We start from the raw sequence: 15084 nt of genomic DNA, 5'->3' as shown, positions 1-15084 counted from the left end.
TCTAAGCCGCCCTCTGCCGCGGTCTCCTTCTGAGCTGCTGTTGTATCTCGCTGTTGCTTAAGCTGCCGCAGCGGCCTTTGAGTCGCCGGCTTGGTCACCTTGCGCTATTTCAAGCCGCCCTGCACGACTACTGATTCACCGTTCACTGCTGCCATTCCGGCCCTGAGCCGGTCCTGCCATAATCAGGTGCTATTTTCCTAAACTCTTCTTTGGTATAATTAAATATCATCAATAGATTTTTTCGAGGTATGCTATTGTATACACAGGTCAATTATCTCATGGCTAAAATATGATCCGGTCCTCGTGCGCTGTCATTGGAGGTCGAGTCGACATCCGCGCTATGTCAAATTGCTCAGCGGATGTGCGCAAACCACTGCCCCTGCGGTCCGGTATACATCAACACGATGCGGCTGACTCGCCCGTCCGCGCAATTTATCGTGCCTGCGATTGACTCGTCTGTCCGTGCGGCTTACCGCGCCTGCAACTGACTCGCCCGTCCGCGCCGGTTTACAACGCCACGAGCGACTCACCCGTGAGTGATTTCAATTCCACCATAGATATCATCAACTCCATGGCGGATTATTTCCGGCCTAACATATCAGGTGATGTCCATCCAAGTTTGTTTTATTAGCACGTGTGGTTTTTTGTCAGAGAGCAAGTTTATCTTTGCCTTGGTCTGCAATATTGTTTATGCAGGGCAATTATTTATGACAAAAAGTGATATTATACCGCGGAGATGGAGGCACACAAACATCTTGTGGCACAGGTGGTCGTCGTTACTCAACGGACTCCCGCACCGGCTTACAACGCCGTGGCCGCCTCTCGCGACCGCGCCGGCTTACAACACCGTGGCCGTCTCTCGCGACCACGCCGACTTACAACAAGGAGGACAGCTTGCCCGTCCGGACCGGCTTATAATGCCACGGCCGGTTCATTTGTCTGTGCCGCCTCAGATATTGCGGTCGACTTTACCGTCCGCCTCTCGCGGCCTGGTCTACATCAACACACCGGGCCACATCTGTCTGCATGAGCTGTTTATTGAGCATGAGCAAGTCACTGCTTGGGAAGCCCGGTTTTCTCTTCAAACAAATTGGAGGCAAATTATCATATATTATCAACCGCCGGCTGAACTGGATGGCTCAATGGGCTGGCGCACAAATCGCCGCCATTACAGTTTGGTTAAGCTTCAAACAACGAGTTGGAAGGAACCATTGGCCGAGTTGCTGACACGGCTCATACGGGATCATTTATAACCCGCCGCAATCACCTCAACCTTATGTGGATTCACATCGCGTTATCAACGCCAATGATATACACCTTCTGCTATGGTCAAATATAGAGAATCTCAAGCCAACTCTTCGAGTCATCTTGAGACTCGGGGGCTACAATGGTATGACTCGGCAAATGTAGCTGGTTTCAATGAATTCAAAAACTCCGGGTTATTGAAGGGAAGATAACCCGGCCTCGGAGGCTACTCTTTATTGGCGAATATTTAAAGGCTGTCAGAAAAATTTTCGGCTCAAAATGAAGATTCCGGTTTAAAATATAGCTCAAGAGACATCTCTCTCCCGCAAAGCTTTGAAGCTATCAAATCCAGTTCAAAATCCGGCTCAAGGTAAATTTGTCTCTCACAAAGTTTTGAAGCTTTTAAATCCGGTTTAAAGTTCCGGTTCAAAAAGATTTAATCTCTCGCAAGTTCGAGTTCTCAGAAAAATTAAAGGTTGTCAAAAGAACTTGCTGCCATGATGCGCGGTTCAAACTTGGATATCCTGCCTTACGGCTTATCTTATTATGATCACTTGGGGGCTTCCTGCTTATCGAGCATAGCTAGCAGTACCCTCTTGATCGGCGCAATGCCAAAATTTATATGGTCACTTGGGGGCTTCCTGTTCAAACATAGGTCGTATTCGAACCAAAGAGAACATAGCTGTCGAAACCCTTTTGATTGGCATACTGCCAAACCCACTTGGGGGCTTCTTGATCGTATCCGAATCATAGATCAACCCCTTTGGGTCCGACGTGGATCGTATTCGAATCAGCATCGTTAAACAACTCTCAAGGTCATTTGGGGGCTTCCTGTTCAAACATAGGTCGTATTCGAACCAAAGAGAACATAGCTGTCGATACCCTCTTAATCGGCATCGCCAAAGCCACTGGGGGCTATATGATCGTATTCGAATCTTAGCTTAACCCCTTTGGAATGGTTTACTGATCGTATCTGAATCAGATGCCTCACTGATCGTATCTGAATCAGAAGCCTCAAAAAGTTTTATTCTGTCTCTGGTAAAGTTTATTGCAGCCACAATTACTTAACTTGAGACCTTTTTGGGATTATATCTCAAATATATATAAGTGTTTTATCCTTAACCCGGCTTGAGTTTTGACTATAAGTCGCCAGTTTATGACAATCATCATCTATGTGGAAGCATTGGCTTCTAAGGATTGGGTTATCACCCTTACTGCACAAGTTATGTAAGCCGACAGTACAAATTCAATATCACAATGGTTATATGTGAGATATTATGACCCGCCCTGGTTTTGACGCTAAGTCGCCAGGGCATATGTTGTTAAACTCTCTGCAGGATTTGCAGAAATATGACATATAAATGATTATCCGTTCTGGATTTTTCTCAAAAGGCTATAAGCCGTTGGGTCATGAAAATTCCGGTTTACAATGAAGGCGTATTGAATCGCCATCGGCCAAGAGCCCCTGGGTATTTAAACTCCGGATTTACTTGTCAACAGATAAGGTATTTGAAATCTTTAAATAGCCAAACTTGGCTAGATTTTCGTTATGATATTGAATGATTGAGGTTTTCAAACCGGGTTATTCAAATCTTTAATAGCCAACATGGCTGGATTTTCATGATGATATTGAATGATTGAGGTTTTCATACCGGATTATATTATTCAAATCTTGAATAGCCAACATGGCTGGATTTCTATTATGATTATCAATAACCAGTATTATGATTGAGGTTTTCAAAGTCGCTTTAGCGCAACAGCTATTATATTTATCAATGGGAATGATTTATTTTACAATGGAGGAAATAGTCCCGAGTCGCTGCAGGCTTACGACCCGGCACTTAGGGGCTACATTATTCAGATTGGGATTATATCAAATATGCAAGTCCCATGTCACTGCCAGTATGCACCATGGCACTTGGGGGCTAATGCAAAGTCATTTTTTGCTCAACTTGTTGAAGACCCGACTCATCACATTCTAAATGAGCCGGCCCTTGGGGGCTACCAATTGCTCCTGTCAAAAATTCAAGGTACACAAGCCTTAATCCATTATATTGAAAGATCCACTACTCAGTTGGTAGAGTACAAAGCTTTTAACCTTGTGGACGTGGGTTCAAGCCCCATGGTGGAGATTACATCATATGATGTTATTATTAATGAAGTATATAAATTCCCAGCTTAGTATTATCTTACTGAGCCAGCCCTTGGGGGCTACACGTTGCTGTTCAAGTCTACATGATCATATCTACAAAGTCCCTGCTCATTATTGCATAATGACCCGGCACTTGGGGGCTACACTGGTTGAAGTTTTCATGAGCATAAAGCAATTACAAGTCCCAGGTTGCTGCAAGCATGGCAACCCGGCACTTGGGGGCTACATGTGTGGAGTATTCAGTTTATATGATTGAGATGAATAAACCCGATTTCTTCAAAGTTGCAACATTTATTGGATCAAGTCTTAAACCATCACTTTGTTCTGCTCAAGACTTGGGGGCTATAGGTAATATGGATATAAGGGAGAAAAATCTTCAAATTATTAGTGTTGAGAAAATCAGGAGGATCAATTACATATACCGGTGTCAACAACAATTATGACCCGGCATCATCTGTTTTATAATCCAGCAGTTTTTGGTAATGATAAACCGGCAAGTTTTACATCTTCAAGCCGGCTGAATATCAGATGAGTATTTGAAGACCAAAATTATTTAACCCAGCGCCTTGGAAGCCGACTCAAGTGGATTATTCTTCACAATATTTTTCTGTGAGAAACCAACATCAGCAAATTGAGTATGAAGCTAGCTTATTTGACCCGGATTTTCTAGATGAAGGAAATGACATTTGGACTTAAGGATAATCAGGTCCCGTCTCAGGAGAATATTTAACCCGGAGCACAATGAATTAAGGATGATCAGGTGCCGGCGTACAAGAATTTTTAACCCGGAACACAATCTGTCAAAGTTGTTCTTGTGTTTGTTTTACAGGATCAGTTTAACATGGATAAATCCAAATTAAACTGGGGGCTAATGTCAGGGATATACCCCGCGGTATGACCCGGCCGGAAGTATGACCCGGCCAGACTTGGCGCTTCACCGATAACCCGCCGGAGGACTGGCGATTCACGGGACTGGCGGCTCACTGGTCAGACGACTCATGGATGACCCCGACGGCGGGTCACACAGAAGACTAGGCCCAAGGCCTAGTAGGCCGGCTCATATTATGGTAGGCCGGCTTAAGACAGAAGGCATGAGGAATATTTATTTTACGAGGAAGCAAGACCCGTACTTGTATCCGACTTGTAATAGAGAATAAGTTAGTTCTAATCCTAATAGGACTCCACATGTAACCCGCCCCTCTAACTTATATAAGGAGGGGCAAGGCTCCCCAAAGGAGGATAGGGAACAAGAAACAAGATCTAGGGCTAGACACAAAGAGCCGGCTTACCGGCGACTCTCTCGTGATCATAATGAGACCTAGCCACAAACATCATGTAGGGTTGTTACCGGATGATGTTTCCCGGGGCCCGAAGCTGTCTAAATCCTCGTCTTGTGTGTTGCGTCTCTCAATTCCGCTCAACCCCTTCAAGCTACCACATAGATGCGTTGGCCTCGCGACTAAGTCCTTTCATGAGGACATCTGCCGTGACAAAACCACGACAGTTGGCCCTCACCGTGGGGCTCGCGCACGGTGGTGTTGAGTTCTTGGAGGGATCTCCCTAGGGATCGAGGAGTTTGCAATTTTCCGGCTGAACAAGAGCCGGCGTGGAAGAATTCACACCAATTATGAGATCATTGGTCAAGATTGAAAAGTGGTCAGCGGTAACGCCGATGAGATTGAGTTCAAGGGAATTTAGCGTTTTGCGTTCTTCTGTATGTCGCCGACGCAACGCGATGCGTCGAATCCGAATCCAAGAACAGTTTTTTGGCAGTTGCAGTCATAGGTCGCCGAGACCGACAAAAAGGTGTGCTGCAGCCGCCGTACGCACAGATCGTATAAACCGTCGTATACACCAAACAAATCCAGAGGCAGGCGCTGCTGGGACTACTTGTGTCAGACATCAAATCGAAGTTGAAGTACTACGACAAGCCGCAAACACCAGGAGAAAAGAGTTCGGAAAGACCGACCGTGATTTTCTAGGCCGTGTCTTTTTCAAACTGTCGGATCATGAGTCATCCACACTGTTGCAATATCCGGATGAAGGAAAAATCGTTGGAGGTACAAATCAATTGTCAGGTACTCAAGTCCAAATACGACTCGGCGTTGCAGCAAGGTGCGAGGAGATTTAACTAATCACTGCTACTATTCATCTGAGGGAAACCCACGCATGTACATATCAAAGAAAAGTACTAAACTAGTAGGAGTAGGAGTAGTAGTACTACTACCCTGCGACGTGAAATCCATTATCAACTATTCTTTTGGGGAAGAGGGCCAGTACTACTAGATCAGATGTGTCTGGTCGTTGATTACTACATCCAGCCGAGTCGGAAGAGATCAAGTACTGCTGGCGTATCGTCAGAGCAACTTTCAAAAAAAAATGGCTATGACCTGAAAACGGAGTCGGCTACGATCCAGATTCCTCTTGCGCCCGTGACCTCGTTTTGAGGCGCCTGTCTCTGCTGCCTCGCGGAACCAGCCCGATCTAAGCCGCCCTCTGCCGCGGTCTCCTTCTGAGCTGCTGTTGTATCGCGCTGTTGCTTAAGCTGCCGCAGCGGCCTTTGAGTCGTCGGCCTGGTCACCTTGCGCTATTTCAAGCCGCCCTGCACGACTACTGATTCACCGTTCACTGCTGCCATTCCGGCCCTGAGCCGGTCCTGCCATAATCAGGTGCTATTTTTCTAAACTCTTCTTTGGCATAATTAAATATCATCAATAGATTTTTTCGAGGTATGCTATTGTATACACAGGTCAATTATCTCATGGCTAAAATATGATTCGGTCCTCGTGCGCTGTCATTGGAGGTCGAGTCGACATCCGCGCTATGTCAAATTGCTCAGTGGATGTGCGCAAACCACTGCCCCTGCGGTCCGGTCTACATCAACACGATGCGGCTGACTCGCCCGTCCGCGCAATTTATCGTGCCTGCGATTGACTCGTCCGTCCGTGCGGCTTACCGCGCCTGCAACTGACTCGCCCGTCCGCGCCGGTTTACAACGCCATGAGTGGCTCACCCGTGAGTGATTTCAATTCCACCATAGATATCATCAACTCCATGGCGGATTATTTCCGGCCTAACATATCAGGTGATGTCCATCCAAGTTTGTTTTATTAGCATGTGTGGTTTTTTGTCAGAGAGCAAGTTTATCTTTGCCTTGGTCTGCAATATTGTTTATGCAGGGCAATTATTTATGACAAAAAGTGATATTATACCGCGGAGATGGAGGCACACAAACATCTTGTGGCACAGGTGGTCGTCGTTACTCAACGGACTCCCGCACCGGCTTACAACGCCGTGGCCGCCTCTCGCGACCGCGCCGGTTTACAACACCGTGGCCGTCTCTCGCGACCACGCCGACTTACAACAAGGAGGACAGCTTGCCCGTCCGCACCGGCTTACAATGCCACGGCCGGTTCATTTGTCTGTGCCGCCTCAGATATTGCGGTCGTCTTTACCGTCCGCCTCTCGCGGCCTGGTCTACATCAACACATCGGGCCACATCTGTCTGCATGAGCTGTTTATTGAGTATGAGCAAGTCACTGCTTGGGAAGCCCGGTTTTCTCTTCAACCAAATAGGAGGCAAATTATCATATATTATCAACCGCCGTCTCAACTGGATGGCTCAATGGGCTGGCGCACAAATCGCCGCCACTACAGTTTGGTTAAGCTTCAAACAACGAGTTGGAAGGAACCATTGGCCGAGTTGCTGACACGGCTCATACGGGATCATTTATAACCCGCCGCAATCACCTCAACCTTATGTGGATTCACATCGCGTTATCAACGCCAATGATATACACCTTCTGCTATGGTCAAATATGGAGAATCTCAAGCCAACTCTTCGAGTCATCTTGAGACTCGGGGGCTACAATGGTATGGCTCGGCAAATTTAGCCGGTTTCAATGAATTCAAACACTCCGGGTTATTGAAGGGAAGATAACCCGGCCCCGGAGGCTACTATTTACTGGCGAATATTTAAAGGCCGTCAGAAAAATTTCCGGCTCAAAATGAAGATTCCGGTTTAAAATATAGCTCAAGAGACATCTCTCTCCCGCAAAGCTTTGAAGCTATCAAATCCAGTTCAAAATCCGGCTCAAGGTAAATTTGTCTCTCACAAAGTTTTGAAGCTTTTAAATCCGGTTTAAAGTTCCGGTTCAAAAAGATTTAATCTTTCTCAAGTTCGAGTTCTCAGAAAAATTAAAGGTTGTCAAAAGAATTTGCTGCCATGATGCGCGGTTCAAACTTGGATATCCTGCCTTACGGCTTATCTTATTATGATCACTTGGGGGCTTCCTGCTCATCGAGCATAGCTAGCAGTACCCTCTTGATCGGCGCAATGCCAAAATTTATATGGTCACTTGGGCGCTTCCTGTTCAAACATAGGTCGTATTCGAACCAAAGAGAACATAGCTGTCGAAACCCTTTTGATTGGCATACTGCCAAACCCACTTGGGGGCTTCTTGATCGTATCCGAATCATAGCTCAACCCCTTTGGGTCCGACGTGGATTGTATTTGAATCAGCATCGTTAAACAACTCTCAAGGTCATTTGGGGGCTTCCTGTTCAAACATAGGTTGTATTCGAACCAAAGAGAACATAGCTGTCGATACCCTCTTGATCGGCATCGCCAAAGCCACTGGGGGCTATATGATCGTATTCGAATCTTAGCTTAACCCCTTTGGAACGGTTTACTGATCGTATCTGAATCAGAAGCCTCAAAAAGTTTTATTCTGTCTCTGGTAAAGTTTATTGCAGCCACAATTACTTAACTTGAGACCTTTTTGGGATTATATCTCAAATATATATAAGTGTTTTATGCTTAACCCGGCTTGAGTTTTGACTATAAGTCGCCAGTTTATGACAATCATCATCTATGTGGAAGCATTGGCTTCTAAGGATTGGGTTATCACCCTTACTGCACAGGTTATGTAAGCCGGCAGTACAAATTCAATATCACAATGGTTATATGTGAGATATTATGACCCGCCCTGGTTTTGATGCTAAGTCGCCAGGGCATAAGTTGTTTAAACTCTCTGCAGGATTTGCAGAAATATGACATATAAATGATTATCCGTTCTGGATTTTTCTCAAAAGGCTATAAGCCGTCGGGTCATGAAAATTTCGGTTTACAATGAAGGCGTATTGAATCGCCATCGGCCAAGAGCCGCTGGGTATTTAAACTCCGGATTTACTTGTCAACAGATAAGGTATTTGAAATCTTTAAATAGCCAAACTTGGCTGGATTTTCGTTATGATATTGAATGATTGAGGTTTTCAAACCGGGTTATTCAAATCTTTAATAGCCAACATGGCTGGATTTTCATGATGATATTGAATGATTGAGGTTTTCATACCGGATTATATTATTCAAATCTTGAATAGCCAACATGGCTGGATTTCTATTATGATTATCAATAACCAGTATTATGATTGAGGTTTTCAAAGTCGCTTTAGCGCAACAGCTATTATCTTTATCAATGGGCATGATTTATTTTACAATGGAGGAAATAGTTCCGAGTCGCTGCAGGCTTACGACCCGGCGCTTAGGGGCTACATTATTCAGATTGGGATTATATCAAATATGCAAGTCCCATGTCACTGCCAGTATGCACCATGGCACTTGGGGGCTAATGCAAAGTCATTTTTTGCTCAACTTGTTGAAGACCCGACTCATCACATTCTAAATGAGCCGGCCCTTGGGGGCTACCAATTGCTCCTGTCAAAAATTCAAGGTACACAAGCCTTAATCCATTATATTGAAAGATCCACTACTCAGTTGGTAGAGTACAAAGCTTTTAACCTTGTGGACGTGGGTTCAAGCCCTATGGTGGAGATTACATCATATGGTGTTATTATTAATGAAGTATATAAAGTCCCAGCTTAGTATTATCTTACTGAGCCAGCCCTTGGGGGCTACACGTTGCTGTTCAAGTCTACATGATCATATCTACAAAGTCCCTGCTCATTATTGCATAATGACCCGGCACTTGGGGGCTACACTGGTTGAAGTTTTCATGAGCATAAAGCAATTACAAGTCCCAGGTTGCTGCAAGCATGACAACCCGGCACTTGGGGGCTACATGTGTGGAGTATTCAGTTTATATGATTGAGATGAATAAACCCGATTTCTTCAAAGTTGCAACATTTATTGGATCAAGTCTTAAACCATCACTTTGTTCTGCTCAAGACTTGGGGGCTACAGGTAATATGGATATAAGGGAGAAAAATCTTCGAATTATTAGTTTTGAGCAAATCAGGAGGATCAATTACATAAACCGGTGTCAACAACAATTATGACCCGGCATCATCTGTTTTATAATCCAGCAGTTTTTGGTAATGATAAACCGGCAAGTTTTACATCTTCAAGCCGGCTGAATATCAGATGAGTATTTGAAGACCAAAATTATTTAACCCAGCGCCTTGGAAGCCGACTCAAGTGGATTATTCTTCACAATATTTTTCTGTGAGAAACCAACATCAGCAAATTGAGTATGAAGCTAGCTTATTTGACCCGGATTTTCTAGATGAAGGAAATGACATTTGGACTTAAGGATAATCAGGTCCCGTCTCAGGGGAATATTTAACCTGGAGCACAAGGAATTAAGGATGATCAGGTGCCGGCGTACAAGAATTTTTAACCCGGAACACAATCTGTCAAAGTTGTTCTTGTGTTTGTTTTACAGGATCAGTTTAACATGGATAAATCCAAATTAAACTGGGGGCTAATGTCGGGGATATACCCCGCGGTATGACCTGGCCGGAAGTATGACCTGGCCAGACTTGGCACTTCACCGATAACCCGCCGGAGGACTGGCGATTCACGGGACTGGCGGCTCACTGGTCAGACGACTCATGGATGACCCCGACGGCGGGTCACACAGAAGACTAGGCCCAAGGCCCAGTAGGCCGGCTCATATTATGGTAGGCCGGCTTAAGACAGAAGGCATGAGGAATATTTCCTTTACGAGGAAGCAAGACCCGTACTTGTATCCGACTTGTAATAGAGAATAAGTTAGTTCTAATCCTAATAGGACTCCACATGTAACCCGCCCCTCTAACTTATATAAGGAGGGGCAGGGCTCCCCAAAGGAGGATAGGGAACAAGAAACAAGATCTAGGGCTAGACACAAAGAGCCGGCTTACCGGCGACTCTCTCGTGATCATAATAAGACCTAGCCACAAACAGCATGTAGGGTTGTTACCGGATGATGTTTCCCGGGGCCCGAAGCTGTCTAAATCCTCGTCTTGTGTGTTGCGTCTCTCAATTTCGCTCAACCCCTTCAAGCTACCACATAGTTGCGTTGGCCTCGCGACTAAGTCCTTTCATGAGGACATCTGCCGTGACAAAACCACGACAGTTGACGCCCACCGTGGGGCTCGCGCACGGTGGTGTTGAGTTCTTGGAGGGATCTCCCTAGGGATCGAGGAGTTTGCAATTTTCCGGCTGAACAAGAGCCGGCGTGGAAGAATTCACACCAATTATGAGATCATTGGTCAAGATTGAAAAGTGGTCAGCGGTAACGCCGATGAGATTGAGTTCAAGGGAATTTAGGGTTTTGCGTTCTTCTGTGTGTCGCCGACGCGACGCGATGCGTCGAATCCGAATCCAAGAACAGATTTTTGGCAGTTGCAGTCATAGGTCGCCGAGACCGACGAAAAGGTGTGCTGCAGCCGCCGTACGCATAGATCATATAAACAGCCGTATACACCAAACAAATCCAGAGGCAGGCGCTGCTGGGACTACTTGTGTCAGACATCAAATCAGAGTTGAAGTACTACGACAAGCCGCAAACACCAGGAGAAAAGAGTTCGGAAAGACCGACCGTGATTTTCTAGGCAGTGTATTTTTCAAACTGTCGGATCATGAGTCATCCACACTGTTGCAATATCCGGATGAAGGAAAAATCGTCGGAGGTACAAATCAATTGTCAGGTACTCAAGTCCAGATACGACTCGGCGTTGCAGCGAGGTGCGAGGAGATTTAACTAATCACTGCTACTATTCATCTGAGGGAAACCCACGCATGTACATATCAAAGAAAAGTACTAAACTAGTAGGAGTAGTAGTACTACTACCCTGCCACGTGAAATCCATCATCAACTATTCTTTTGGGGAAGAGGGCCAGTACTACTAGATCAGATGTGTCTGGTCGTTGATTATTACATCCAGCCGAGTCGGAAGAGATCAAGTACTGCTGGCGGATCGTCAGAGCAACTTTCAAAAAAAATGGCTATGACCTGAAAACGGAGTCGGCTACGATCCAGATTCCTCTTGCGCCCGTGACCTCGTTTTGAGGCGCCTGTCTCTGCTGCCTCGCGGAACCAGCCCGATCTAAGCCGCCCTCTGCCACGGTCTCCTTCTGAGTTGCTGTTGTATCCCGCTGTTGCTTAAGCTGCCGCGGCGGCCTTTGAGTCGCCGGCCTGGTCACCTTGCGCTATTTCAAGCCGCCCTGCACGACTACTGATTCACCGTTCACTGCTGCCATTCCGGCCCTGAGCTGGTCCTGCCATAATCAGGTGCTATTTTTCTAAACTCTTCTTTGGTATAATGAAATATCATCAATAGATTTTTTTGAGGTATGCTATTGTATACACAGGTCAATTATCTCATGGCTAAAATATGATCCGGTCCTCGTGCGCTGTCATTGGAGGTCGAGTCGACATCCGCGCTATGTCAAATTGCTCAGCGGATGTGCGCAAACCACTGCCCCTGCGGTCCGGTATACATCAACACGATGCGGCTGACTCGCCCGTCCGCGCAATTTATCGTGCCTGCGATTGACTCGTCCGTCCGTGCGGCTTACCGCGCCTGCAACTGACTCGCCCGTCCCCGCTGGTTTACCACGCCACGAGCGGCTCACCCGTGAGTCATTTCAATTCCACCATAGATATCATCAACTCCATGGCGGATTATTTCTGGCCTAACATATCAGGTGATGTCCATCCAAGTTTGTTTTATTAGTGCGTGTGTTTTTTTGTTAGAGAGCAAGTTTATCTTTGCCTTGGTCTGCAATATTGTTTATGCAGGGCAATTATTTATGACAAAAAGTGATATTATACTGCGGAGATGGAGGCACACAAACATCTTGTGGCACAGGTGGTCGTCGTTACTCAATGGACTCCCGCACCGGCTTACAACATCGTGGCCGCCCGGTTCACGGGACTGGCGGCTCACTGGTCAGACGACTCATGGATGACCCCGACGGCGGGTCACACAGAAGACTAGGCCCAAGGCCCAGTAGGCCGGCTCATATTATGGTAGGCCGGCTTAAGACAGACGGCATGAGGAATATTTCCTTTACGAGGAAGCAAGACCCGTACTTGTATCCGACTTGTAATAGAGAATAAGTTAGTTCTAATCCTAATAGGACTCCACATGTAACCCGCCCCTCTAACTTATATAAGGAGGGGCAGGGCTCCCCAAAGGAGGATAGGGAACAAGAAACAAGATCTAGGGCTAGACACAAAGAGCCGGCTTACCGGCGACTCTCTCGTGATCATAATAAGACCTAGCCACAAACAGCATGTAGGGTTGTTACCGGATGATGTTTCCCGGGGCCCGAAGCTGTCTAAATCCTCGTCTTGTGTGTTGCGTCTCTCAATTCCGCTCAACCCCTTCAAGCTACCACATAGATGTGTTGGCCTCGCGACTAAGTCCTTTCATGAGGATATCTGCCGTGACAAAACCACAACAATTACGCAAATCCTATTTAATGTCTCAGCCAATAAAATTAGCAGAATGTAAAATAAAAATCAATGATCAGGGGGAACGAGGAGCTTCTTCCAAGCACGGTGGCTTATATATTTGGAATGCTATTTTTTCGTTAGATGCCCTATATGCACCCGGACGAAGGGGGTACATCAAACCCGGCACACAACATGCATTTCAAAATCATGGTAGATCGAAGGGCCCTCGGCTGCTAACCGTTGATATAGTATATTGAAGCATATATATTCCTAAATGGGAAACGATTAGCTTCAACCGGCTGATAACCATGCCGCGTCCGCCTCCTTCAGCGATTGACACGCGTCACGTGGGCCCCCACTCCACCGATATCCTTATCACGAGCGAAACACCTCCACACTTTTCTTACCCGTAGCCAAAACTCACTGTGAGTTAACAACTTGGCCAGCGTCGTCCGCCCGCGCGCTTCGCCGGTGAGCCGCACCCCTTGTCGTTGCTCGGCGTCCCTCCGCATCCGGCTAACCCCTGCGTCGCCGTTGCCACTAGAGGAGCACATCAAGAAAAGCAACAACTCGTCCAGGCTTGTCTACGACAACGACTATTCAGCGACGACATTGAGGAAGATGGCCAAGGAGCAGTTCCTGGTGACGCAACTGCTCGTTGTCTTGCTTCCGGCGATCTAGCTAGCCGGTGGCGAGCTCGCCGAGGTCGTCGCCAAGATGTTTGAGAGCATACTGGACTGCTCGTCCAAGGCCAAACCGTGCTGAAGCTTTTCGGCTTGATCTGCTGACACAAAGCTTCTACCACAACATCACCTTGGTTGCATTTTTTTTGCAACCTGGGTCTTGTTGCGGGAATACAAAGAAGAGGCCGGAGATGGTCTTGCAACAAAGGTTATCTTGAAATGCAAGTTTTGCAACATGGGTCTTGTTGCAGAAACATGGGCGGGTTGGGGGCGGCGCCGCGCTGGGCGCAGCTCTGTCGGTGCCAGGGGCAAGGTTGTTTGTTTCTGCAACAGCGCGCTTGTTGCGGGAATTAATGAGGAGGCATGCAAGGCGCATGTTCTTGAAATTTTTGCAACAAGGTTCTTGTTACAGGAATACAAAGAAGAGGCCGGAGATGGTCTTGCAACAAAGGTTATCTTGAAATGCAAGTTTTGCAACATGGGTCTTATTGTAGGAACATGGGCGGGTTGGGGGCGGCGCCGCGCTGGGCACAGCTCTGTCCGGGCCGGGGGCAAGGTTGTTTGTTTTTGCAACATCGCACTGTTGCGGGAATTAATGAAGGGGCATACGAGGCACGGGCACTATATCGGACGGCTACGGGGACACGTAGCAGCGCCCTAAATAGCAATAGCAAAAGTTGGAATCCTGACACTGTGCCCCGCATTGTCTAAGGTAGTGACAGGAAGCATACGGGATGATTAGTGTATAGAGATGGCGGATGCGATCTGGTGTAGAAGGGAAATCCACCTATCATCGCTACAGTCCGCAGTTATTAAGTGTATGTAGATGGCAGCAGAGAGATACTAGTATATGGTTGGCTAGGCGCGGGTGGCCGGGTGTGTGTGACCAGGCATCTGGTCCAGGGATTCAGTGACGATCGGTGCGTCCTTTGGCTGTCGATGCAGAGTTCTTCGTCCTCAGCCCGGCTGGGTCCACGGCGACTACTCCTCGATCACTGCCCACCCAGGCGATCGACGGTTCTCTCCGTAGGCAGAAAGAGGCGGCTGGCACGCTCGTCCGTCGCTACACGGCGCATCGAGCACTCGCGGCCGGACACGGACGGACGAGCAGGACGTGTGCTTCTTCGTCGGCGGTAGGCTGGTGCAACCGCGTGCCGCACGCACACATTCCCTCGGTTGCGTCGCCGGTTTAGCCGGGGAAGAGAAGCCAGATAGCCGATCGATATCTACCCGCCAGTTACATATAATTTGTCTCTATCCTATCCTTGTGCTCGTTGCGTATGCGCTCGATCTCTCTCTCTCTCTCTCTGGCCTGTGT

This window comes from Triticum urartu, chromosome 5A (assembly GCF_056163025.1).
Source record: "Triticum urartu cultivar PI428250 chromosome 5A, HENAU_Tu73, whole genome shotgun sequence".
Taxonomy (NCBI): Eukaryota; Viridiplantae; Streptophyta; class Magnoliopsida; order Poales; family Poaceae; genus Triticum; species Triticum urartu.
Note: the sequence above shows the minus strand (reverse complement) of the source record.